Here is a 26,000-nt window from a genome sequence, read left to right on the forward strand (position 1 = left end):
AGATTTGGTAGATTTTTGGCGATTCTCAAAGGAACCCTCCAAAATCGGCGAAAGGCTTGGCGATTTTTCGATAAGTCTCGTTTTCGGCGAATTTTACGGCCGGCCGATTTGGGGAAAGCCTAGCCCGACGCCATCATAGGCGCCCGGGCGCCCTTACAATAGTGACATAAAAAAAGAAAGTATAGCAATAAACACTGCTTTATGGCAGCTTTCTAACAAGGTTACTAGTATTGTGGTCTAGTTCTGGGTCCTTTATAAAATTGCTTTCGAAACTGCCATGGACCCCGTCTAAAAAGTAAGAAATGAACGAAATGTCATAGCCGAAAATTAAAATTTCACACAAAACCTCACAATATTATTATTTAAATATTCGACGAGGAGACAACAATTTTAATATGGCAATAAGTAGGACGAGATCTTTTTCCATCACTTTTTTCTTCTTTAAGAATATATTATTTTTTCTTATTTTGTTAGGGATTTCCCAACAGGCAATAGACACCCTTAGCAAAAAACGTTATGTCGTAACGGTATTATCGTAAGGGGGAAAATACCGTGATTTGGGTTAGACCTTTAGCAAGATGCACGCTATTTTTAGTACGCCTTTGCCACGAGAATAGCTTTGATTTCGCGCGGTACAACCATTTCTGTCACCATATACGCGATACAAGGTGAAATGCGTACGGACTATGCAATATTTGGCCAAAACACGTACCGCGTATACCGTTGGTCACAACGATAAATCAGCCCCCATAACGTTTATACGCTGCAGCTTCAACGCTATTTGGGTGATCAAGGTACGAGTACCGTAAAAAATAGCGTTACCGTTGTTTGCTAAGGGTGTCTAGTGTTGCCTTTTTACTGGGAACCCTAAATGAGACTTTGTGTGAGCGCGAAACAAAGCAGGCGACTCGGCCAGGCGACAAGATGGAGGCAGCACATTCCATCTGTCGGCACCAAGATACGCAATGGAATGGAAACCATACCGGGGGTGGCAGGCAGGCAAGACAAGAGCAGCTGTAGCTTGGCCCCGGGTTGTGGCAGCAGAATGTGGGCCAGTGCAGCGGGGAGTGAATAGGAGGCTGAGAAGTGGGCTAGATAAACCATGCAGACAGCGAAAGACAAAGACGTATTGCTTGAAATTTAAGCGTTGCTCTAGTGTATAGATCTTGGTGTAAGCGTACAGTGTCTCAGTGGGAGTTCTGCGGTCAAGGGCAAATATTCTTTTAAGACTGGTACGGCTGGCTGTGATCAGCTGGTTGTATGAACGGTGAGATAGACAGTCAATGTAGGCAGAGCTAGCATACTCAAGGGTGGATTGAATAATGGATAGATAGAAAAGACGACGCGCTCTGTGGTTCAGGTTCTGCCTGGCATGCTTGTAGGCTCCGACCTTCTGCTTGATGGCAATGCAAACTCGCTCTACTTGAGCATCGAATGCCAAGTGCTCATCCACAATGAGGCCCAGGTATTTGGCTGTGTGCGCAGGATAGAGAGTGGAGTTGCGGCATGATATGGACACAGTGGTGGGTAAGGGACTAGTTGGGCGACGTAATAGCAGAAATTGTGTCTTATCAGGGTTAAGAACCAGTCCCTTCCCTGTAAGGTAGCTGTCCAGAGCAGCAAGGTCCGCAGTGAGACGCTCCAACACAGTATCACAGTCACTATGCCGGACATAAAATGCAATATCATCGGCATATTCCTGGTCTTGGCTATACTCATTCAAAAAATGTACCCTATTCAGTACAACGCACACTTGTACATTCTCTTGCATGCTCATTCATACATACATGTACTCTCACACCAAGAGTCCATGTAGACCCAGGGAGAGAGTGACTCACTGAAGTTCGCGTAACCGCGGACGGTCACCGACATCTTGGAGCTGTCCTGGGCACAGAGCAGTATTGCAATCAGTACGTCGCTCAAAAGGCAGAGCAATGGTGCAAAGAAGTCAAGCGCCTCGCAACCTATGCACTTAGCCAGCCGCAAGCCGCCTACACTGCATTTAGCCAAGGCCTCAAGCACAAATGGTCATTTCTGGTTCGTACTGTACCAGGAGCAGCAGATCTGCTACAGCCACTTGAGGATGTGATCCGCAATGATTTCATTCCGGCATTGACAGGGCGTCACCCACCGAATTCGGTGATCCGCGCTGTGCTTGACCTTCCGTGTCGTCTCGGTGGTCTCGGTATTGTTGACCCCAGTCAGCTGAACGATGAACATCAGCGCTCTCTGTCCATCACCCATCCACTCATTGATAACATCATCCAACAGCAGTCATCCATGGAAGGCATATCAGGGCGGATGCGGGTACTGAAGGCAACAGCTAGGACAGCCGCTGGAAAGAAGGAGAAGGACCATGTCGTCACCCTGATGGCCCAACTCGAGCCAGACCTGCAACGCACCCTACAGCTTGCCTCGGAGAAAGGCGCCTCAAGTTGGCTGACATGTCGGCCATTGCGAAGGCATGGCTTCACCCTGCACAAGGGCGCCTTCCGCGATGCCATATGCCTCAGGTATGGATGGGATCCTGATCGCTTACCTGCAACATGCGCGTGTGGAAAGCCATTCTCGACCACCCATGCCATGTCATGTGCCATCGGTGGCTATCCCTCGTTACGGCACAACGAGGTCCGAGACCTAACAGCAGCACTGCTACGCGACGTCGCACATGATGTTCATGTTGAGCCGCACCTCCAGCCTGTGACCGGTGAGCGCTTTCCGCTGCGGTCCACCATCACGGCAGAACAAGCTCGGCTGGATGTAGTTGTCAGCGGTCTACACGGTGGACGGTTTGAGAGGACCTTTCTAGATGTCCGGGTTTTCAACCCATTTGCCCCCTCAAATCGGAAACCAACGATCGCTGGCAGCTACAGAAAGCACGAAGAGGAGAAACGGAGGAGTTATGAGAGTCGCATTCTCAACGTTGAGCACGCTTCCTTCATCCCCGTGGTGTTCAGTACGACTGGTGGCCAAGGGAAGGCAGCCTCCACTCTCTTTGGCCGCATTGCAGGCATCAAGTCTGAGAAGAATGGTGAGCCTTTCTCTGTGGCAATGGCTTTGATCAGAGCCCAGCTGTCCTTTGCTCTCGTGAAGGCGGCCGTGGCATGCCTTCGTGGGCATCGCCACAAGTCGAGCAGGTATGACCCTCATGCATATTCTGCCACACTTGCTGTCTCCGAGTGTCATCTGTAGACAACCTGTCTGTTTCCCCCAGTTTTTCCCCTTTTTTCTCTGTATCATTTTGTATGTTATAATTTCCGCGGATTCCAGTTTTTCTCCCTTCATTATAATTTAAGCGCAGTTTAGCGCGTATTGGCTTATGATTTCTTTTTCTTCTGTTTGTATTTAGCGCTTGACCGGTTATTATTTTCCTTCTCTTTATTTTGCGCTACATATTATTATTTTTCTGGTAATAATCGCATAGTTCTACTTCTAAAAAAAAAAAAAAAAAAAAATTCACACACGGTAAAATGTAGACCCAGGTGCTCGAAGTCCGTACACTTTTACAGTGTGTGTTTGCCGAGCTGAAACTCACACTAGCAATGATCACTTGCCAGAATCCTGCTCGTGGATAGAAGGTATCTCGGCCAAGTTTGTTCTGAGGCCAGGCTCGATTGAACCAGGCCATCTTTCGATCCGATCTGTTTCTCTGGAGTTCGCTGATTTTTCATATCAAATTTTGGTGTCGCAGAGGGTACTCTAAGTCCGTACTGATCAGAGGTGACTCGAAATACACACATATTTCTGCTAATTGCTAACTTGCAATCCCTCGGTTACGACGAAAGCACCGAAGGGATATGTTTGGCATGTGCCTCCACTAGTATTTCTTGCAAAAGCGTGGTTTGTTGCCGAAATGCAAGCTGTTTTTAGTGGGGTCAGAGAAGAAGCAGCTGCGCTGTGAAAACCGCGGGAAAACAGTGGTGGAGATGCCAGGAGTGTCAACCTTTCTGCAAGGATTGGTGGTTCTCTGTAAATTCTTCTCCTCTGGCCATTGTCAGCTCTAAGCTGGCTCTTGATGATTGAGTGAAGGTCTGTTTGACGCTGTGTCCGTTCGAAATCGGTCTTGGCAGAGTTGATTTTTGCATGAAATGTAAATAGACCAATCCCGAAAAGATTGTCTGGGTTCGTGAAAGGGGGCACGCGTGCAAGCCAGCACGTGTGAAGTGCATCGTTTTGTATTCAGTTTGTGTGTGTCAGCTCATGGCGGAGGAGAGAGAGACTTTTGCTCGCCGAGCTGAAGCTAAAGGATTTGATGGAGTCCTGCCAGCAGCTAGTCAAAGGACCTTCGGTACCTTAGGCAGACCCTGACGGAGTTTGGAGGCCAGATAGCTCTCGGTGAGGAGAGAAACATTCGCGTGGCGATCGACTCTCCGTAAAAAATGCATGCTACATAGCGCCGACATACTGCAACAGCTACGATTTCAGCTAACTTCTCGATCTGCTGCTTCACAAAGTTCAACTATTTACAAGTCCTGACTGTTGTAGTCTGAAGCTGGAGTCTCATCGCCCACCTACAGGTAGCTTTTGGAGCTGATGGATTTCCCGACTTGGACTCCTTCCGCAAACTCTCGCAACATTACTACAGTGTATGCTGTGTTTCCGCACGCTCGTGTCAACATGTCATCTATACTGTACATGTACCGGGCCGCGGAGCCGGAGCCGGAGGAGCTTGACGACCTCCGCTGACTCCAGGTTTCCGAAATACTGCCGTCGTCTTCGTTGATGTCGCTGGTGACATTCTCCCCTTGCAGGACGTGCACATAGTTGTCGTCCCGGGGGTAAAGACTATGTTGTCTTTCGAAATAGTTCTTCATCACGCTCGCGCGAATGATGTTTCTCATCATGAACTCGTTCCGACGGTGTGACACGGCGATGGTCTTTGGCGGGGCACTGGCTTGGCGAAAACGATATCTTCTTGTGCAATATAACATTAATCGGCTGCAGATGAGTACAGTCACTTCGTGGTTGATCCTATAGAAGGGCAGCTGCCAGGAAAGAGGCAGGACTCATCGAAGACGAAGCGCTCGCAACAAACAATAGCACTCGAAATATCTCGTAAGATTTAGGGCCTATCGCTTTGAGCCACAGCGCTCACAGCCTTGCCTACTTCATCAAAGTGAGCTCTACATGTTCGTTGACCTGTTCACACTACACAGAAGAGCGAAACAAGGATTATGTCTTAGCATTTCCACTCCAACAGCAGACCATTACCAGTGCGAGAGAGAAAACTACAAAGGGCTTTGCTTTCTGTCGCATCGTCTCTTTTGCATGCAACTAACGAGAAAACCGTGTACTTACCCTCGCATGCACACGCGAACTATCGAACACGTCCTGTGCGCATGCTGATCAGGTAGTGCCATGTATGTGTTGTACAGTGTAGACCCAGGTGCTCGAAGTCCGTACATGGTATCCTAAGTTCGTACGCCCATAATTTCATGTTCTGTTATTGTATTCGACTCAAATATTTTATGGAGGGGACAGTGTGGTATGTTCTCCTCGCGTACCAATTTTCAGGGATCTACGATCAGCAGAAGTCCCATACCACGGGAGTGGGTTTTCGAGTGTCCATACGAAATACAAATTGGGTTACATTTCATGCAAAAATCAACTTTGCCAAGACCGATTTCGAACGGACACAGCGTCAAACAGACCTTCACTCAATCATCAAGAGCCAGCTTAGAGCTGACAATGGCCAGAGGAGAAGAATTTACAGAGAACCACCAATCCTTGCAGAAAGGTTGACACTCCTGGCATCTCCACCACTGTTTTCCCGCGGTTTTCACAGCGCAGCTGCTTCTTCTCTGAGCCGACTAAAAACAGCTTGCATTTCGGCAACAAGCTACGCTTTTGCAAGAAATACCGGTGGAGGCACATGCCAAACATATCCCTTCGGTGCTTTCGTCGTAACCGAGGGATTGCAAGTTAGCAATTAGCAGAAATATGTGTGTATTTCGAGTCACCTCTGATCAGTACGGACTTAGAGTACCCTCTGCGACACCAAAATTTGATATGAAAAATGAGCGAACTCCAGAGAAACAGATCGGATCGAAAGATGGCCTGGTTCAATCGAGCCTGGCCTCAAAACAAACTTGGACAAGATACCTTCCATCCACGAGCAGGATTCTGGCAAGTGATCATTGCTAGTGTGAGTTTCAGCTCGGCAAACACACACTGTAAACGTGTACGGACTTCGAGCACCTGGGTCTACTCTCAGTTGACATGCCCCCTTTCGAACCCAGACAATCTTTTCGGGATTGGTCTATTTGTATTTCGTAAGGACACTCGAAAACCCAGTCGCGTGGTATGGGGCTTCTGTTTATCGTAGATCCCTGAAATTTTAGGGTTCACGGCTTGCCACTAAAAGCACCCGTCACGTGCGCCTCCATTTTGGATTATGGACGCGCGCTACAGGCCGCGACAGCGCCTATCGAAGTAAAAAAATATCGACTCGAAGTCTAGCCGGAGAGCGTACTTTTTGAATTTTTCCTTGGCTTCAGTGGCTTCACTTCGCTCGGGCTTTGCATTTTTCTGACTGACCTGGACTTGATGATGGCGGCGGTGGCGGTCTTGGCGAAAGATCCAGTTCCATCTGAGACACTCTGTCATCTTTTCTTATCTGCTGAGGTTCTGGCAAAGCGCAGCTGCATCGAACCCGACTAGATGTAGCTGCACGCATCCTTTGTTTGCCCTGCAAATCTCGATCTGTTGCTCTTCTTGCTGTTTGGCCGCTTATGCCATGGAAGAAAACTGAAACTGAGCTAGGGCACGTCAAGATATGTAGGGTGTACAAAGAAATGTCATGGTCGTTTCAGCAGCTCACGACAGCCAACACGCTCCATCGTCGGGATTGGAAGTATCCAGCACGGCTGTTCCGAGCGCTGCTGCTCTTGTTATTCTTCTTCTTCAGAAATTCTCCACACCTTGTCGGCCAAAGTACGCGCGCGCGCGCACGGAAAATAGATGCGCTGAGCCGTTTCTTGTTCGATTTTGACAAATAATGGCTTGTTGTTTTGCTCTCGACCTTGGCTATCCTTCTACCGTTCAGTATTTTACGGAAACGCAACGGCTCCCCCTGTTTTTTTAGCCGAACTTTGGCCAAAGTTACTGGAAAACCCGGAACTCGTTTGAAAAAATACGAACGGTGGAAGTCTTGGAACGTCTTTCGTGCGTGTGGATTCAAAAATTCAGGCAGTTTGAGCCAACCGTAATGAATCCCGTAGAGTTGAAAGTGAGTGATATTGATGGGAAAATGCGATTTGAGCACTGACCGATTGTGTGGGACAGTATATGCACGCGCCTGTCACGTGCATGATGTAGCTGGCGACGCTAGCATGCCAATCCGTGAACCCTAAATTTGGTACGCGAGGAGAACATACCACACTGTCCCCTCCATAAAATATTTGAGTCGAATACAATAACAGAACATGAAATTATGGGCGTACGAACTTAGAATACCATGTACGGACTTCGAGCACCTGGGTCTACTCTTGTCTCACACCAAGAGACCAGATATGACCAGTTGACAGCCCAGAAATAGACCGATCCCCTTATTATACTGGGTTCGAGCACGGGGGCAACCTCACTCGCGATCGAGCTAGTTTTTGAACGTGACAGCATCTTTGACAGTGTGTTTCAGGTTTGTTTTGGAATGTCTTCTGCTTAGTTCAAGTGGTTTGCGATGGCTTTGAGCGGTGCTGAACCTCCTGCTGGTAGGAGCAGAGTCTCCGAGAGAGACATGGACTGTGATGCAGCTGCAGGATTTTTTCAGGGCGCGGGAGGGAACGATCTCGGGCCACAAACAGGAGTTACTCCAGAGGTGAGTTTTTTTGTTGTTGAAATATTCAAATCGCGAATCGTGTTGTGAGATTTATTTTGTGCCTAGGCTACAGCAGACCGTATTTCTTTCTCCTTGAGATCGGTGCTGAAGATAATAGTAACCTTTTTCTGGTCTGCCTTTTCCTCTCCAGAGCCATCTTCTATGAAGGTAACCGTGGTGCTGCCAAGTCACCAAGTCGCGATCGCGATCAGCAGCCCCGAAGTGGAAAAATCGATTTTCCAACGATCTGGTCGGACATCAGCCACTAAAGTACTTCTGATTTGCCTGTAGTGACAACAGCAGCCATCCTTGGACACCTTGCAAAGACAGGAAAAGCCACTGGTGGAAGCGACTGCTATGAGGTGACGATAGCAGTGGTGATCGCTGTTTTGTCAAGTCGAAGGGCTAGCCAACCCAGAGGAAGCATAAAAAAAACGATGAGCAGTGCGTGGTATTTGTTGAGCGCGAAGAGCTAGAGGAGGACAGTGCAAACACATGGAAGGAGTGGATGGTGTTTGAAGTGCTGTGTGCTCGCTGGTGGTGATGGTGGTCTTTGTCAGCATGTATTACCCCAGAGCCAGTGATGAGTCGTACCTTTGAAAGTCGAAGCTTGCTGATAATCGCAAGCGTAGCGCAGTGGATGGCTCCCTCTTCGAAGCACGAGGGCCAAAGCTTGCCGCTGTCTGCAGCAAAGTCTGTGTGCGGTTCTTTCGAACCTATGAATATATCCCCTCCCCCCCTCTTAGGAAGACTGCATGTTCAGAGAGAACTATTTTCTAGTATATTTAATGTGAGACGGGCTGTTTACGCCCAAGATCAAGATACAGTTTTTTTCTGTTTCTATACCTTCCTAATAAAATACATTGTGACAGAGCTTTCGGTCATACTCCGCTGTACTACATCCCCAACCCGCCACCACCATGCGCTCTTGGCCGAACTAATGCACAAAGCATAAACACACCAGCACAGCAAGGACACTTCCGTTGACAGATATTGTTTACGCCTCTAGACAGCTGTTTCGTTTCTTCGAGCTCATCGTTAGAGGAGAATAGCAGATATAATATAAGATGATAGACGGTTTATGGTCCGATATTGATGATCGGAGATCTAAGAAAGCAATGACAGTGATTGCGAAATGGATAATATTATCATGATTATATGTCAGTCTGGTAATGCGTTGTACTGGTGGACAGTATTGAAATCTTCACTGCATTCGATGCAAATATTGGTATACCTTGGTTTCAGTATTGGAAAAAAGAGTAAGAGAACCTGATTGATTTGGTTGCATCTGCGACTGGCTACTGGGTGTTGTCATCAGCAATGCTACCATGGGAGAAAATACGAGCGCAAGGATCTGTTGGGTCTTGTTGTGCCGGTGCGAGAACCCTAAGTGCATGGCAAAATAGAACTGTTTCATCCACAATGCAGAATGTCTTGCGGTACATGGCATTGATGACTGAACATCTCGCCCAAATGGTGATCATGCCCAAACGGAGGAACAAGACATCTTTCCAGATCAGGTAGCTATATACCGTGAAACGGATGATTAACTTGTGCCACGCATGCCAGCTTCTGTTCCATTCGGCCCAGGCTTAGACACATCAATGCCAATAGCAGCTGATCCTCCATTACATGCTCATTGGCGATTTACGGCCACCTCCAACTGTATCCGCCGTCCCTCAGCTTCCGTCTTCGCAGATCTGGCGTGGCGCAGTACATTTTCTCGGCTAGGCACAAAGAAGTCCCACAGAGCGGTCCAAACACCTGAAGGCAAACCAGTCAGAAACTGGAGAGGCTCAGAGTCTTTCTTTATGTTACTGTACGTAAGCTGTTTTTCGGCTTTCTTCACCCCAGTCCTCACATCGTCCAACTGCTCCACGAGACTCTGTACACAACCTCTACTTGCTGCCAGCTCCTGATGCAGATGCTGCACTTCCATTACAGGACCAAACTGCACTAAGCCAGGTTCCTTTCCAAATCAAAGTACCGTTGCCTCTCAGCAAAATACTGGTTTGGGAGCATGGAGAGCTCGTGATGCAGACGCTGCACTTCCATGACCGAACTGGACTAGGCTCAGCAAATACTGTTTTGCGAGCATGGGGAGCAGGGCGTCCAGACTCCACTCTCTTGCGAAAAGCAAACCTGGTACCGTAGGACAGCTGTTCGGGTTCCTGGACTCATCCTGCCCTTGTAGAGCTGGGCAAAACGATTTCGATTTCGGGATCGAAATGATCGCTGCAACTATTCAGAGTGACCCTAAAACTACGTCCTTCCTCACGGGGCATAGCCTGGATCCGCTTGCTCCAGGCCGCTGTGGCTCCACACGAGGAAAGGAATGAAATGACTTGTTTGCATCGTCCTCCTGTTCTGACAGTGAGGAACGCGGCAATGATCCTGAGAAGGCATCCTGAAGCCGTAAAAAGGAAGACGTCTAAACAAAAACAAAACAGCTCAAATCAAAAGTCCTTGTGACATTTTTTGTAGACAGGCTTGCACTGCATGTAGATTTCGCGTGCTCTGCATTTCGCATGCGAGAAGTCGCGCACAGCCGAGGTGAGGTTGGTCGCGTGTGTGCAGCAGGAGGTATATTATGCTCCGCAGGCCGCGAAAGAGAGCCCGTTACCTGGACCCCTACTCGCGCGGGTAGAGCGAAACTGAGCACCCTGGGATGCGAGCAGCTTTTTAGTACTCCCGGGTCCAAAATCTCACCACCAGGCCGGGATGATCAAAACGTCTGCCGGGTCTGCAGCCTACAAACGTGGATCTGCCGACACTGTGCTGTCGACGACATGTCCGGCAAGGCACCTCCTTGCGTGAAAGCAAGGAACGCTTTTTTTTTAGAAAGGAAGCTTCTTCTCCAAAATTTAAAATTTTTGAAAATTATTCCTTCTGAAAATATCATCGCGTTCTTGACCTCGAAGCTGACTGCTGAATGCGATTAGGAAAGAAGATTCCTGAAGATACACCAGACTGATTCTGGCAAGCCGTCTGTCGTCTAGATATGCAGTTGTTCGTCATGCATGGTCAGCAATCTTCCTCGTTCGTCCTTTCGTTTTCCTGACCACGATGATGACAAGCAGCTCTCATGCTCAGGTTAGTGCTGTACTTGTATGTCTGGGCACACAACACATCTGAGATTCACCCACTGACGTTATCGAACTGAAGAATGCAGCAAGGGTTCCTCGGATTCTCTTGATTTCGGAACAAATTTCCTTCACTTTCACCCTCTCAGTCTCTTCCCCATGCCCTCCATGCATGCACAATCGAGTTTGCATTTCAAATGTTGTTTTTACTTTGGCAGTGCGTTCGATAACGTTAGGACAGTCTAAGTTAGGTGTTCTTCTCTTCAGGCTTATTGGACGTGTACAAATTCTAAAAAAATAGCTTCCATATGCTAAACGCAGATCCCTGTGAATACGGTTCTGCTGGGCAATGATGTTTACACCAATCTACACTCTATGCTGTCACAGCATCCACAACTGATCCTCTCTCTCTGAATTAACTATTTGATAAAGCCAATCTTTAAATCGCTGTTGCATAGGATCTCGGGTGGGAAGAAGCGATGAATCGATACATGGCATTGTGAAGAAAAGAAGAACAAATTCACATTGCACGTGAGACTCGGTTAGAAAGACTGAGTTTCTGCATTCATAAGAATGTCACACCCCGGGGATCATGATAAAGAAAACATATGTCGTGAAAATGACTGAAAGAACCAAAGAAGTATTTTGATCTTCCAGCCAGCTTAGCCTGGTACTACCATACTAGCAGTGCTACCAAGTACCAGCCCTCCATATTTTCTGTATTTGTACGGAAAATCGCTCCTTGTGCGCACTACAGAAATTGAGCAAATGGTATAGAAAATCGGAGAGGATCAATCAGCTGTGTAGAAGTATTGCAAGTGTAAGCTGAGTGATGAATAGTCTTGTACCAAAGCGAGTGCATGCCGTACCACAACAACATGTACATGTAGCACAAAAATAATAATGTCGTGAGTGCAAGTCACACATGTTTTACACTACCAAATGCAGCCACCGACATGCATGTGCGTGTCAAAAAACATTACAGTGCAAGTATGCATGCAATGTACACGGCAGTACGCAAAACACTGCAAGATACGGAAAATCAGAAGTCTGAGTACGCAAAACAGACTCAATTGGTGGGCAGCTCTGTACGGGCCTGTACGGAGGGAGTGAATCTCAATGTGTGCAATGCACGCACTTTGGCCGACAGTGAAAACTATGCAAGTCGTGTTGGTTTGCAGGATGAATGTGAGTCCTTTTAGACAAGCGCCTTAGTGGAGTAGCCCACCGAAAGAAGAGTACTTGACACCGCGAAGTGGAGTCTGCGCATACAACAGTGAGGGGGTAAAATTAGCTATGACTGATTCTGCATGTGTTCTGCATGTGTGTCACATTACACTAGCAGATAGGCACACCTGTTGTTCCAAAAAGATGCTTATGTCAGTGTCTGAATATGTCGTGTACCAGGTAATATTGTTGCCAGGATCTCACGGTGAGAGTCAGACTTGAATATGGTATCAATAGATTATCAATATCATACATCACCATGTACCACCCAAAGTATAATAGCCGAAGGACCCGTTTGTGTGGTGGTGTATGATTTCGTGAGCAAGATGAAGTGGCTACAGATGTGTCTTATATAACACCCTAAGAAAAGATCATCAATTCTGGGGAAAGTGATTCTGGTAGCATGTTGTATCCAGTGTGGCATGACAAAGACTCCCTCGATTTAGCCTGTGGAGAATCCGTAAATACATAAATACAATACATACAGGCATCGCAACCTTCGGATTATATGCTCTTTTGCTTGCCTCCTGGAGTGTGGTTGTACCTTGGTTCACTGTATTAGAATAATAGTAGACTTTGTTTTTCGAATTCGTTTCTATAACATTAGGTTTCTTTCTGTTGCTGCTATGTCTTTTCATGTGTTTTACAGGATTGCCATCTGTTGATGAATACCACTCTGAGGCACTCTCACGAGCGAAGGTGTTTGAGAATCCATGTCGGAATGATGGTCATGTTGGCCTAAAGGTGCATTACATTGCCGATACTCGCCACCTCCACCCTGGAACATGTTCAATTTCTGTTTCTCGTATGGAAGGACCGAACAGGTTGTTTTCCTGTCTCAGTGGACCACTCAAGACTGAACAGCACTGATGGAAGAAGATTTGCCGTGAATCTCGTTCACATAATCAGCCTGTTTAATTGCTGTACTGAGGTGACTGCTTCATAACAATGACCATGCAGCATTAATTTTGGATAGTATTGCAGTGCCCCTAAAATTGGAGAATATCGAATTTCTCTGATAGCATTGTGATTCATTTGTGAATAAACATCACTACTCTTTTTGAGTAGCATAGCAATGACAGAGTTGGTTTAATGTATGACAAAATGGAGCCGCTTTTTAACTTAAACCTGTACTATAATCAGTACCGCCGGAAGCAGTTTTTGATTGGTCCGGTAGTTTCATGGCGGGTACACACGTCCTCCACGGTAGGAAACGTTTGTTGGTGGCCAACAAGTTGGTCTGGTGATAACCTGACCAACCAGACCGGCGGGCCTGATAATTGTGGGGCTCATGAGCAGCTCAAGTACTTAGTATGGTTTTGGACATGTCCCCAGTTAACCAATGAGAATAACCGGAAAACAAGGGGGGCTTTAGATACCGGGCTGACTTAACAAGAGGCAGGATAAGCGCGTTACGGGTTGAGCTTGTCGAAAACCAATTGTACTTCATTATGTGTGAAGGGGTTTTATGAAGAAATATTTTATGAACCAGTGTACAGAGATGGTGCTTATGGCGAAAGGAGAGAGGAGAAGTGTGTGAAAGTCGATAAAGGGCATCCGAAGGAACACATCGATCCTTGTTGTAAAGAATATTAAGTATAAATCTATGGTTGAAACCTACTTCCCCAAGCGTTCTCTGTTAAGTATAAATCTATGGTTGAACCCGACTTCCCCAAGCGTTCTCTGAGGGGACCGAGGTCTACTCTATCAGTTCATGTATTCTGTGAAGTGACATGACCATTCGTGGGGACCTTGCTCATAACTGCAAAAGTCCTCGTCTGATTTTTCCGCATCAATTGAACGTTATACATGTGCATGTAGTGAAAGCCACATGCAAAAGGCTGTTCCATGGCACTCATCTGCCACCAAGCTCTGGGTTCATTGGCTGAAAATATTCTTCGGCACAGTAAAGTCGTGCGCCCAAGAACGTGGAAGCCTACAGAACATCCAACCTGGAATACTAAGAACACCACAGCCCAAAATTAAGAATTGCGGTGTAGGTTTGTGCTGTTGTCAAACACCGGGATTGTTATGTTGCACATGTATCTGAGCTTTACCACTACATACACGTCTGTCTTTACACAATTACCAATCTGCAGACAGCATGCTGTTTCGTCCTTTAGTTACTAATGGACTCATCAATGCAGCACAGAGAAAATGAGGCAGGTGAATGTCCTAGGCTAGAGAGCATCAAATACAGGTATAGAATCATGCCTTGCAGATCTCGTTACGGCCCCTTCGATGCATGTCTGAACATTAGATGGCTGTGTAGCTTCAGTTATCTCAGAATATGTACTATTTATCCAGCAGCAACAACGTTGGTCACACAACTATTCACTATAATGAGTATGCGTTGGAACACTTTACCCCGAGTCATACTATAGCAGTGTATGCCATGCATGGGTTTACCTCACACACTGAATTTCATAATTTGACATCCAAATCACAGAAGAGTGGTGTTCCAAACTTTACGTAATTGCACTCCATGTCCTGCGAGCTACAGTAGAATACTTCAATAGAAAATTTCTTATAGCACGTTCTTAGAAACAAATCGTATAGGTTCGAGGCTGTCAACCCAGAAATTTGTGATTTCACAGCCATAGATGTTACCAGTCAGGTCACTGTATACAGTAGGTATGCAGAAGAAAATACTAGTAACTCTTTGTGGAAGAGCTGTGCCAAAATGTGTACAGTACAGTAAATTAATAAAAAATGAGAAAAGCAGTGACAAGGCTGTGCATGATGTAGATCTACTCGTACCAGTAAGTACAGTGCACCAGTGAAATTGTTGGTGTAGTACCGGTATACTACTATAATCAAGAGTACATAACCCCCCAGAGTGTGCAACGCCGATCCAGTTCTGTGTAGGGTCTTGGTCGAGCGGAATCGGATCTTCTGATGTCATGCGTACACTTCACACCAGCGCAAGGCCGGTCTCGAGGCAGGGCACCATTGTTTTTGATCCAAGAGTACCCGCGACTCCCTGGGTTCCCCTCAGATGTGTACGGTATTATGACGCAAAGATCCGATTCCGCTCGACCAAGACCCTATGCAGAGCTGGATCAGGCGTTGCACACTCTGGGGGGTTATGTACTCTTGCTATAATTATGGCATGGCCCATGCCACTACAATCTATTTGCAGTGGGCCGCAGTAGGCCAGTGCAACAGAAAGCATTTCAGAAGCTGTGTGCAATGTTAACATCTATGACATACAAGTAAACTGCCATATAGCACAATCGATTACTCTCAGCCCACATAAGTACAATGTAGGCCAATCAGTAGTATAGATACATAGAGCACACTCTACATCATACATAGTCGGCACCAAATCTATGTTGTCGATGTACTTTGCAATGATGACATGATGGCAAGCGTGCTTGATTCATCATAATATTGCCTTGTACTTGGTTGGAAGTTAGTTGTAAGTTCAGTGGTCGAGGTAAGCAGAGCTGCTCCAGCTTTCAGAATCCTGCATGAAAAAGGCAGAAAGCAAATGTAGGTATAATAGTAGCAAGCTGATGTAAAGAGCCTGTCTTTCAATGCAATAATTCTATCCACTGCATGGACAGACCTGGTGCTTCATTCACCTCTGTTTCTTGCTTTCTCAGAAAACCTACTTCCTCCTTCAGCCATCTAGCTCATGATATACATTAATTTTTCTTTATGCCTTTTCAGCCGTGGTCGACTTTCGCCCCTCCTGTTTGATTGGCAATTGCAGTCAACCTGGGGAATACTGACCCTCGATTGTGAATGAGAAAAGTGTCGCTATTCGCATTGTTGTTACTCGTGAGGTTGGAAGTATGCAATCAAATGTTCACTAGATCTGAAGATTGTGTCGTTATTTGCGAGTTGTTTTGTAAACCCGAGGTAGATTATTCACAAGGTTGATTGTACATGCTATGGGATGTACAATAACTAACCAAACAATAATGGTGTAACAATGATTTGAGTCCATATCCAATTGGATGAACCTAGAGTGCATGATCCATTCCAGAAAGGCGACTTCAGTGAGTCTTGAATTGTCAGCAGCATCATACTTCCATCGAGCTTTTTTTCTTTTTCGAAACGACCCTCTCTTTTCAATTCGAACGAAGGTCAACATACGATTATGGCAGGCATGCACGCACTGATCTTCACTGTATACATGTGCATGTATACTGTACTGTAGTCTGTGCAGTCAACTAGTCGTGTTCCACTTGGCTTACGGTAAGTATCACTACAAGTACAAGTGCATAGTAGCCCCCCCCCCCCCCCCACCCCGGGGAGTGCGCGTGAACGGCAACTGTGAACTGGTAAAAGAATTATTCGACACCTTCGTTCGTTTCGATGGAGAAGGTTCATCTGGCAAATTGAGGCCTTCGTTTCACTCCTAGCCCCAGGAGCGAAATTTTCACTCCTTGGCTGCCTGTTTGAGCCGTCCTTGTGGAAGGGTTGATGTATGCATGCCCGCATATACATGTAGACCTTATTCAATAAACGTCACAATCACGTGAACCAGGGTCCCGGGAACCAGGGAGCGGCAAGAGACCTGCACTCAGTGCACAGTGGACTCGGCGTGGGAACATAGGAGTAGAAAAATACCGGTATTTTACTACTCCCTTGTACGAACTGGGCCTTTCTTGCCACTCGTTTCACGTACGCGTGCCCCAACTTACAACAAAAAATCCCTGGAGGCGAGTCCAAAAATCACGTTATCGAATAAGGTCTATAGAAACACAGATCACGTAGAACTACCCCATCCGGGGTCACAACTCACAACGTTTTGGGTACTTAGGTCTCATGTCGTCTCCCCAGGTGCTATGAATCCCTGATGCACATGTATCTACATATACAATGTAATCGTAACTCTACCAATATTGCGGACGATGACCCTCCCCCCCCCCCCCGGCAAACAGAAAGTCGCTATGTCCTGGCCGAGTTTATCTTTTAATTAAATGGTTTTCTCGGTTGGGATTTCATACCTGACAACCATCCCGATTTGGCCGGGACCGTCCCGATATCGAGGGCGGTAATAGGCACCCAAAAGTGCACTAGTTCCATGCCTCACCGCGAGCTTCTTTTGTATACATTTTCATGCCTAGGTATGTCATTGGATCTCAGGTTTGCAAAGGTTGGCAGGTATGGGATTTGTAGAGTGACCAGTTTTGACTATTGCCACCTGCTGTGCAGAAGTGTCATTCCTACATCCTGGCTGCAAACGTACCCCCCCCCCCCCCCCCCCCCCCCCACACACACCACCACCAACAATGTTCGATCCTATTTACAGGACCTCACTCTATATGAAAGTGTAGCAGAGGCACTGCCAAAGTATAAAAAACAGCAATTGAAATGCAAGCTGCATTGTGCATGCATGGAGGGCATGGGGAAGAGACTGAGAGGGTGAAAGTGAAGGAAATTTGTTCCGAAATCAAGAGAATCCGAGGAACCCTTGCTGCATTCTTCAGTTCGATAACGTCAGTGGGTGAATCTCAGATGTGTTGTGTGCCCAGACATACAAGTACAGCACTAACCTGAGCATGAGAGCTGCTTGTCATCATCGTGGTCAGGAAAACGAAAGGACGAACGAGGAAGATTGCTGACCATGCATGACGAACAACTGCATATCTAGACGACAGACGGCTTGCCAGAATCAGTCTGGTGTATCTTCAGGAATCTTCTTTCCTAATCGCATTCAGCAGTCAGCTTCGAGGTCAAGAACGCGATGATATTTTCAGAAGGAATAATTTTCAAAAATTTTAAATTTTGGAGAAGAAGCTTCCTTTCTAAAAAAAAAGCGTTCCTTGCTTTCACGCAAGGAGGTGCCTTGCCGGACATGTCGTCGACAGCACAGTGTCGGCAGATCCACGTTTGTAGGCTGCAGACCCGGCAGACGTTTTGATCATCCCGGCCTGGTGGTGAGATTTTGGACCCGGGAGTACTAAAAAGCTGCTCGCATCCCAGGGTGCTCAGTTTCGCTCTACCCGCGCGAGTAGGGGTCCAGGTAACGGGCTCTCTTTCGCGGCCTGCGGAGCATAATATACCTCGCAGCAGGGGCCCACGCGACTGCGGAGTTGCCCCCTTGCTCGAACCCAGACAATAATAAGGGGATCGGTCTATTGCGTACGCGTGCGACAGCCCGCGAAAGTGCACACTTTGCAACGACCTGATACTTGAAAAATTGACTGAAAAGTTACGGTTACTGCGTAACCGTTATCTTTATCGGTTAACCGTTAATTCTTCGTAACCGGTCTGCAACCGGTTAATCGGACTAATCGTTTGAGCCCTAGAAAAAAGACCATACCGATTTGAAGCAGGGGGAAGAGCCAGGGCTGTAGAAACTAACTTGAGAGCGTATACAGGAGGTTGTGTGTGACGATGCACTGCGCAACGAAAAACAACTAGAGAGAAGGGGGCTTGCGAGATCATTATCAGTTTTAGTGAACGGAAAATAAGAACAAAAAGTCTGAGCTGATACCGAGCGGCAAGTGGGAGTAAAATTTAATGGTTTTGGTTTTGTAGTGCACTGATGCTGTTGAACTGGAGGAGGCGTCGGCTGTGAATGTGTACCGAGTGAATTTCAGTAAGGTGTCCTTCAGATCGAGTTTCGCCAACCACCAGTTCGGCTGAACTAGCTCGGGTACTACTGCCAACGTTTCCATCTTGAAATGGGAGTTGTCCACAAACTCGTTCAGCGCTTTGAGGTTGAACACTACAAGTAGCCTCTATCGACCACCGCTCTTGGGTAGATCTACCATGAAGTGCGTGCTCTTGAATGTCGCGTCTCGCACTGTACATAATAGACCCTTTGCACAATAAGCGAGAGGGGTCGAGACGGGGCATGCTGTGCACGCGCTGCACACTTGGCATGCAACCAGCATGCGTGGTTTGCTGCAGGACGTGATCAAGTTTCCTGTGAGAGGCTGTGTTTTCACGGTCCCGACGCGATGTTCATGTATGTACTCCGCAGCCTTTTTTCATTTGAAGTTTTTTTAGTTCTGAAGGAAGAAGTTCCGAAACGCTTTCCAAGGACCACTGTTGGGTTCTTGTTTGCAGCAACCGTCATCCCTAACGTTAATCTAAGGAACCCACTTGTCTTTCCATGCGTTCCCTGGTGATGCTGGCATACCACACTCTGGAATCCTGGCTATCTGGCGAGAAGAGGGCCGCAGTGCTGCGATATCGTTCCCAGTGTTGTGCTCGGAACACTTTATCCATGACGACTTTCATCCGACCTTGCTTTTGCGAAGATATGGAACGCCCTGCCAAGAGACTCTGGAGCTTGAGAAAAAGGCATGACCCATCCCTGTCTTCGCTATTGGAAGATCGACTGCTTGCTGGCGTTGCTCGAGCTGTTGATGTTGAAGTGGAGAGAGACGGACGGAGCCTCATCGTTCAGGTGTGCGGAGAAAGTCATCTGAGTTCGAGCTGTGGGCGTGTGGCTGTGTGCACGATATGACAGACTTTCACATTATGCACATAGCCACCAAAGTAAAACTCATGGACACTATCCACGGGCCTGTTCACTTGTACTACTCCATCAGCTCCCTCTTCACTGTCGTCGGCGACTTGCCCCTGCGTTGGGAGACAAGCAAGCATTCTGTGGCACTCACTCTGGGAAACAGAGGTTCATCACTCATCCACTGGGACGCATGAAATGTTGGGCATGATGAAGGTACACTCGAGGAAGTGGTGCCCTTCTTAGTTCTAGGAGCATCAGGGTTCTGCATAGAGAAGTGTTCTCTACATCGACAGGGGAGAGAAGGTAGAGAAAAGAAAAATAAATTTCAATCTACAGTTATCCGAAATATCCACTGAATGCGGAAAACTTACCTCTCCAACAACTCCTTCTTTTTCCAGACAGATACGCACCCTCATTCACCAGGAAACTGTTCAGTTCCTTCACAGACCATTCTTCATTTGACAGTTCGTCCACGGGTTCCACAGCCATCGATGGCAAACCACTCGACACTCTCTCCTCCATCTCCAAAATGGAAAAATACAGTGTTCCACCATGCTCAACAACTGATACTCCGCACAAAAATCGAAGAGGATGCCCCGTCTCGGATCACGTGACCGTTATTGTGCAAAGGGTCTATTATAGGCCTCGTCTGAAGCCAAATTGGCGTGCAGAGAGGAGGTGGTGGCGCTCAAGGTAGTTTACTAGCTGGTGATTAATGATTCCTTCCATGACCTTAGAGCAGATGGACAAGAGGGATACCGGGCGATAGTTTGCTGGCAGGGAGCGAGAGGCCTTCTTGTACACTGGTACCACATTCGCTGTTTTCCAGGCCGCTGGCTGGACACCGGACCGAAAACAGAGCGAGAAGAGAGTTGACAGGGGACGTGCTAATTCATGGCAGCATTCCTTAAGGACACGAGCTGGAATTTGGTCGGGGCCCGTAGCCTTCCCTGGATCGAGTCTGGACAAGTGTTTACGGACAATGGGAACCCTGAAGTGCACGTCCATGAACTGATATGGTGTAGGTGGAATATGGTCTGGAATGTCAGTGGGACTCAAGTCGTCACCACCAAGACTTCACTTCTGCGAGAAGTAGGTACCGAAGCACTCAGCCTTGGAGCAGGCTGTGAGATGTTCACGCTGGTTGGAATCAACAAGCGTAGGAATGTCAGAGTGTCGTTCCTTCCCGGCGGCGGCTCATTTAATGGTACTCCACCACTGTTTGTCCCGCAAGTTGCCTGTCCGAAGCTTCTGCTTGAGGTGTTCCTCCCAGGAAAGTTGGGCTTGCTGCAGAGTTGACACAGCATTTGGTAACTGCCTGGACATAGGCTGCTTTCAGTGTCTCACTGGCTTTTGAGCGGATCCACCTCTTCCACGCTGAATGCTTTTGTGCGATTGCACTACTACATTCCGGCGTCCACCATCTGGGATCAGAAGCCCTGGTCACAAGTTCCTTGTGAGGAATAAACCGGTGCATACCATCATGTATTCTAGACGATATACTAGCCCATGCGGTGTTAGGATCATCGCTGGCAGTGGTCATAGCTAGCTTCCTGGTGTTCACATTGGACGCCGTCAGACCGTCCTGTTGCTTCCCGTCGATCCTTAAGCTGTGTTCCCAACTGGCGCGTGGACGCGGTGCGCTTGTGGTTCATGCGTGCCCAAACGCGCGCTCAAGATTTCACAAAAAAACAGCAATCCGAGTCGTATTTAGCGTGTGCGACACCTTCGAGTACTAATTTGTTGACCCCGCCAGTCAAAGTGACTGGCATCTACGCTGGTACGCGCCTGATACGCTCTGAAAATTCCAACATGTTGGAATTTCCATTTCGGCGCGTTTCCATACGCATGGCGCCCCAAAAGCCAGCAAAAATACGCACAAACGTGTGGTTTCACGCGTACATGCGCCAGTTGTGAACACAGCTTTACGTCGCATCCCGTCGCGCCCTGTCGAATGTGAACTAGGCCTAAGTCTTTGATGGGAATATAATTATTAGGGCTGAAACGATCGTGGATTTTCACGTATCGATTACTCTTTTAGCTTAACGATTGAGTAATCGATTATAATCGTTAGCAAATAGAGTCATAATTCTGTGCAAACATTACTCTGTTTCCACAAACTATGCCTTCATAATACCAACAAATCTGCATTAGTGAAAGGGTAGCTCCGAAACATGGCAGTTTTGAAGTCAATTTAACCTCAGAACATGAACCATACCCCTGGCAACTGCATACTCCCAGCGGAAACTGATTCAAACTTCACAAAACGAGGGCAGGGATGAATTTACTGTCATATTTTGCATAGCAGTTTCTGCTATACGAAATCACAACTGTGTAGCAGTCCTTGATTTGGATTAGCATTTTTCTTTGCAGGTTGGATGTTTACCACATTGTCCTTCTGGAGAGTGACGCCTGAAAGCCCATTTTGCTAAAAAACGACTGAAGCACACAAGTTCACCCAGATTGAGAGTACCTGCACCACATACCGTATTTCCGCAAATAAAAGGCCGTCTTCGTATACAACGCCTTCCTCGTATACAAGGCCGGGGCAGGGGCGATTGAAAAAATAAAAGACCGTCTCCGATTAGAAGACCGGGCCTACTAAATGAGTCTTTGTTCTTGTGTTAAAAATAGAAGACCGTGCTCAAACTGTGGGAAAAAATAGAAGACCGTGCTCAAACTGTGTAGAAGAAAATGGAAGAACGGGGGTAAAACTGTGTGGCGAGAAATAGAAGACCGGGGGGTCAAACTGGGTTGAAAGAATAAAAGATCGTCCTCGAATACAAGACCGTCCTCGATTATAAGGCCGGGTTAGGACGAGGTTGAAAAAATAGTAGACCGGCCTACTATTTGTGGAAATACGGTACACTGCACTGTATGCATGTTACTTGATAGCACAGGCTAGGCATGGATAGTCTGTATGTATCGCAGTTTTCTGCGAGTCACGGTGACTATTAAGTAGCAGTAGGCCGATTTTTGCATCGCAAACTGCGATGCGATACAGGATAAATTCATCCCTGGAGGGTTTACAGTACTCTCTGGACACAAATTTAAAAAACGCAAAATGATCGTAATCGGTAATCTAAACGATAGCTCGATCATTAGAGTTATCAAACGAGTACTCGATCATTCGGTATAATCATTTCAGCCCTAATAATTATCACAATTGTGTACTCAAGGCATGTGTGTGTGTGTGTGTGTGGGGGGGGGGGGGGGGGATCCGTTGGGCAGTAACCGGCCATGTGAAATCAATGTACAATGGGAATGTGAAGACATTTACAGCAGAACAGGTGGAATAATCTGGAAATTTATAAAAATCTTTAAAAAGGAGCCGAAGAATGCCAGAGCTGAACTGACTGACACGACTCTCCACCCTCAAATGCAGTACATGCTGCTTGGCTTCTTATGCAGAGTGTGAGTTGAGCAGTGCACCATTCGTTCGCCGCAGAGACTCTGGTGAGAGTACAGAGTAGTTCACACGGCGGCATACTTGCTACTGCCTGCATGGTGACAGTTGCAAAGTCGCGCATGCAGAGAGCAGCACAATGACAACGGGCGGTGGTCAAGAGAAAGGCAACCACGCATGTGTGGACCATCCCTTCTGAGGTGTCACGCCACCATCGGTCTCCAGCCACACTTGTAGAGTCAATGGGGCAGAAGTAGTGGGAAATAGCAGTATTCAGGCCCATGTTCGTACATCATAATGACATTGTCCTGCACTGCACGACTGAGCATGGTTTGTTACTGCAGCATTTTACCACCAATAGCTACACAGAACAAGAATAACAAAACAGCAGCAGCGGCACCAAAACAGGGATTTACCTCTTATATGCAGCAGTAATGGTTGTCAAGGCAACAGCTAGTCAGCGCCACAGTTCAATGCTGACCACCTGCTCGTTGGCTGAGACTTTCAGACTTGTGCTGGACCTGAAGTTTCGAATTGTCTTTGGCTTTCGTTACAGTGGAACTCACCTAGTACGTACCCGGGTAAGTACACCTGCTTAGCACGGTCCTTTTTCGTTGCACGTATTTACCTACCATATTAAAGCGCATATACACATGTGTACGGGTAGAACGTACTCTGCTAAGATGTACAATTCGTGTGTGACAGGATTTCTAGCAGGTCTCGACATTTTATTTATAATATGTAAGGATTCCCCAAAGGCTGTTCGCCTGTCGAGGGGTTTTCCTATTTTCACTTGATTGATGAGATACGTGGGATGGGAAAACTGGTAAGAGAGGGAGGAAAAAAAAGAAGAGTATTAAAGAAAGGAAAAAAAGAAGAAGCAAACCAAAATAGATTCGAGTAAGAAATAGGAGAATTTAAGGCACACAAAGCATGATGAATCAAAAGCAGAAGAACGACATGAGCTTGCCTCATGCACTACGTACTACTCGAGTGTTGTCCTACACCTCCACACATGACAGGTTCGCTTGGCAGGTACACTTTTTTTTTATTTAGGCAGTGCCGCCGCACTAGGTAAAACATATACGCATGTACTACAAATGCCGCTTTTTGGTATAAATCGTCAAGGACACATATGGGAAATCTAAAGCGATCCATTATGATTCAGCAAGTCGCGGACCCCTGGATAAGCAGCTTTTTCCACATGTACCGTTTCTTCTGAACTTCATGCACTTCAATACTCACCTGATACGACGTTTTCTGGCGGTTGGGCTGGAAAAAATGCAATATAACTAGCAGTGTGCAGCTGCAAGCTGCTGGCTGTGATATACACATATTTTCACCTTTTACATGCGTATATTTTTTAAACTCGGATGGTGAGCCAATATAGTTATGATGAAGAAAGGAAAAGGACAAAATGTTCCGAGTTATGACAAACTGTCCACCAACGTAACCAGATCTTATACAGTCAGCGAATGCGACAAAATGGCACAAAACTGACAAGGAGTACCGTAAAAGCCCGTGTATAGCCCCCCCCCCCCCCGGGCGTATAGAATAGCAGCCTCTATTTCCTGGGCGTATACAAGGGCACGGGCGTTATTTTGGAACCGGGCGTATACTTGGAATAGGGATAACAGTAAGTATTGGGTATCAGTACCTGTTCGTGTACTGGTGTTTCCGGCATACCTGGGCGTATACATGGGCATGGGCGCTATTTCGAAACAAAAGTGTTGACTTTCCCTGACTGGGCGTGTACACGGAGGGTGGGTGTAATTTCGAGTGGGCGTATACAGGGGCTTTTACGGTACTGAGACATTCGGCAACCTGACACCTAGCTCCAACACTTCTCCAAGGCGCAAACCAACCTTCCAACTTGGAAGGCTCAGGTTCGGAAAGGTCCAAGAGGGGAAGGAAAGCGCAACGAAGAAGAGCACGAGTTACGCATCACGGCAACAAAGAATGCCGAAAGTTACTGGATGATGACCAAATTAGTAAGACTATTGGACATGCCGGCCTTACTAAAACTCGACGACGCAAAGCAACAGACCACTCAACTTGGGAGGCTCAAGTTTATGTAATAAACATAGAAGGGGAAGCTAAGCGAAGACGAATTATGACAAACCGAAACGCCAACATCCTACTGAACTCCACTATCATGTATGATGGACTAGTTATGTACAATATCCTTGTCAGTTTTGTGCCATTTTGTCGCACTCGCTGACCGTATAAGATCTGGTTACGTTGGTGGACAGTTTGTCATAACTCGTAACATTTTGCCCTTTTCCTTTCTTCGTCATAACTATATTGGCTCACCATTCGAGTTCAAATTTGCACACCTGATGAGCCGTCATGACCCATTCGGCGAAACGTACGTCGTGTGGAACTACTTGTTATTGTACATAACTAGTCCATCATACATGATAGTGGAGTTCAGTAGGATGTTGGCGTTTCGGTTTGTCACAATTCGTCTTCGCTTAGCTTCCCCTTCTATGTTTATTACATAAATTAACTTGAGCCTCCCAAGTTGGGTGGTCTGTTGCTTTGCGTCGTCGAGTTGTAGTAAGGCCGGTCTGTCCAATAGTCTTACTAATTTGGTCATCATCCAGTAACTTTCGGCATTCTTTGTTGCCGTGATGCGTAGCTCGTGCTCTTCTTCGTTGCGCTTTCCTTCCCCTCTTGGACCTTTCCGAACCTGAGCCTTCCAAGTTGGAAGGTTGTTGGTTTGCACCTTGGAGAAGTGTTGGAGCTAGGTGTCAGGTCACCGAATGTCTCAGTACTCCTTGTCAGTTTTGTGCCATTTTGTCGCACTCGCTGACTGTATAAGATCTGGTTACGTTGGTGGACAGTTTGTCATAACTCGGAACATTTTGTATATTTTTTACTTCTTTTTTTTTTAGTGAATGAAAAACGTAAAATGTTTGGCACCTATGAAATCAGGGGATGGCCCACGCCTGGTAAAAATCAATGAGGAGCTAAATACATGTACATATCGATAATAATAGTTCAGTTCCCACACAATACCGCTCCTGA

At 46.9% G+C, this 26,000-nt stretch overlaps 2 long non-coding RNA genes across 2 annotated transcripts; one reads left to right on the forward strand and one right to left on the reverse strand.

The window, feature by feature from the left end:
• The first annotated feature begins 10,677 nt into the window (after positions 1-10,677).
• On the forward strand, positions 10,678-13,247 carry LOC135830540 (uncharacterized). The gene is made up of 2 exons (XR_010556056.1): positions 10,678-10,909; positions 12,776-13,247. It is a non-coding gene; the product is annotated as an uncharacterized LOC135830540 (long non-coding RNA).
• Positions 13,248-14,580: 1,333 nt separating this feature from the next.
• On the reverse strand, positions 14,581-17,871 carry LOC135830541 (uncharacterized). The gene is made up of 2 exons (XR_010556057.1): positions 17,637-17,871; positions 14,581-15,595 (listed from the first exon to the last, which is right to left on the reverse strand). It is a non-coding gene; the product is annotated as an uncharacterized LOC135830541 (long non-coding RNA).
• Between the last annotated feature and the right edge of the window lie 8,129 nt (positions 17,872-26,000).

This window comes from Sycon ciliatum, unplaced genomic scaffold, assembly GCF_964019385.1.
Source record: "Sycon ciliatum unplaced genomic scaffold, ocSycCili1.1 SCAFFOLD_1730, whole genome shotgun sequence".
NCBI lineage: Eukaryota > Metazoa > Porifera > Calcarea > Leucosolenida > Sycettidae > Sycon > Sycon ciliatum.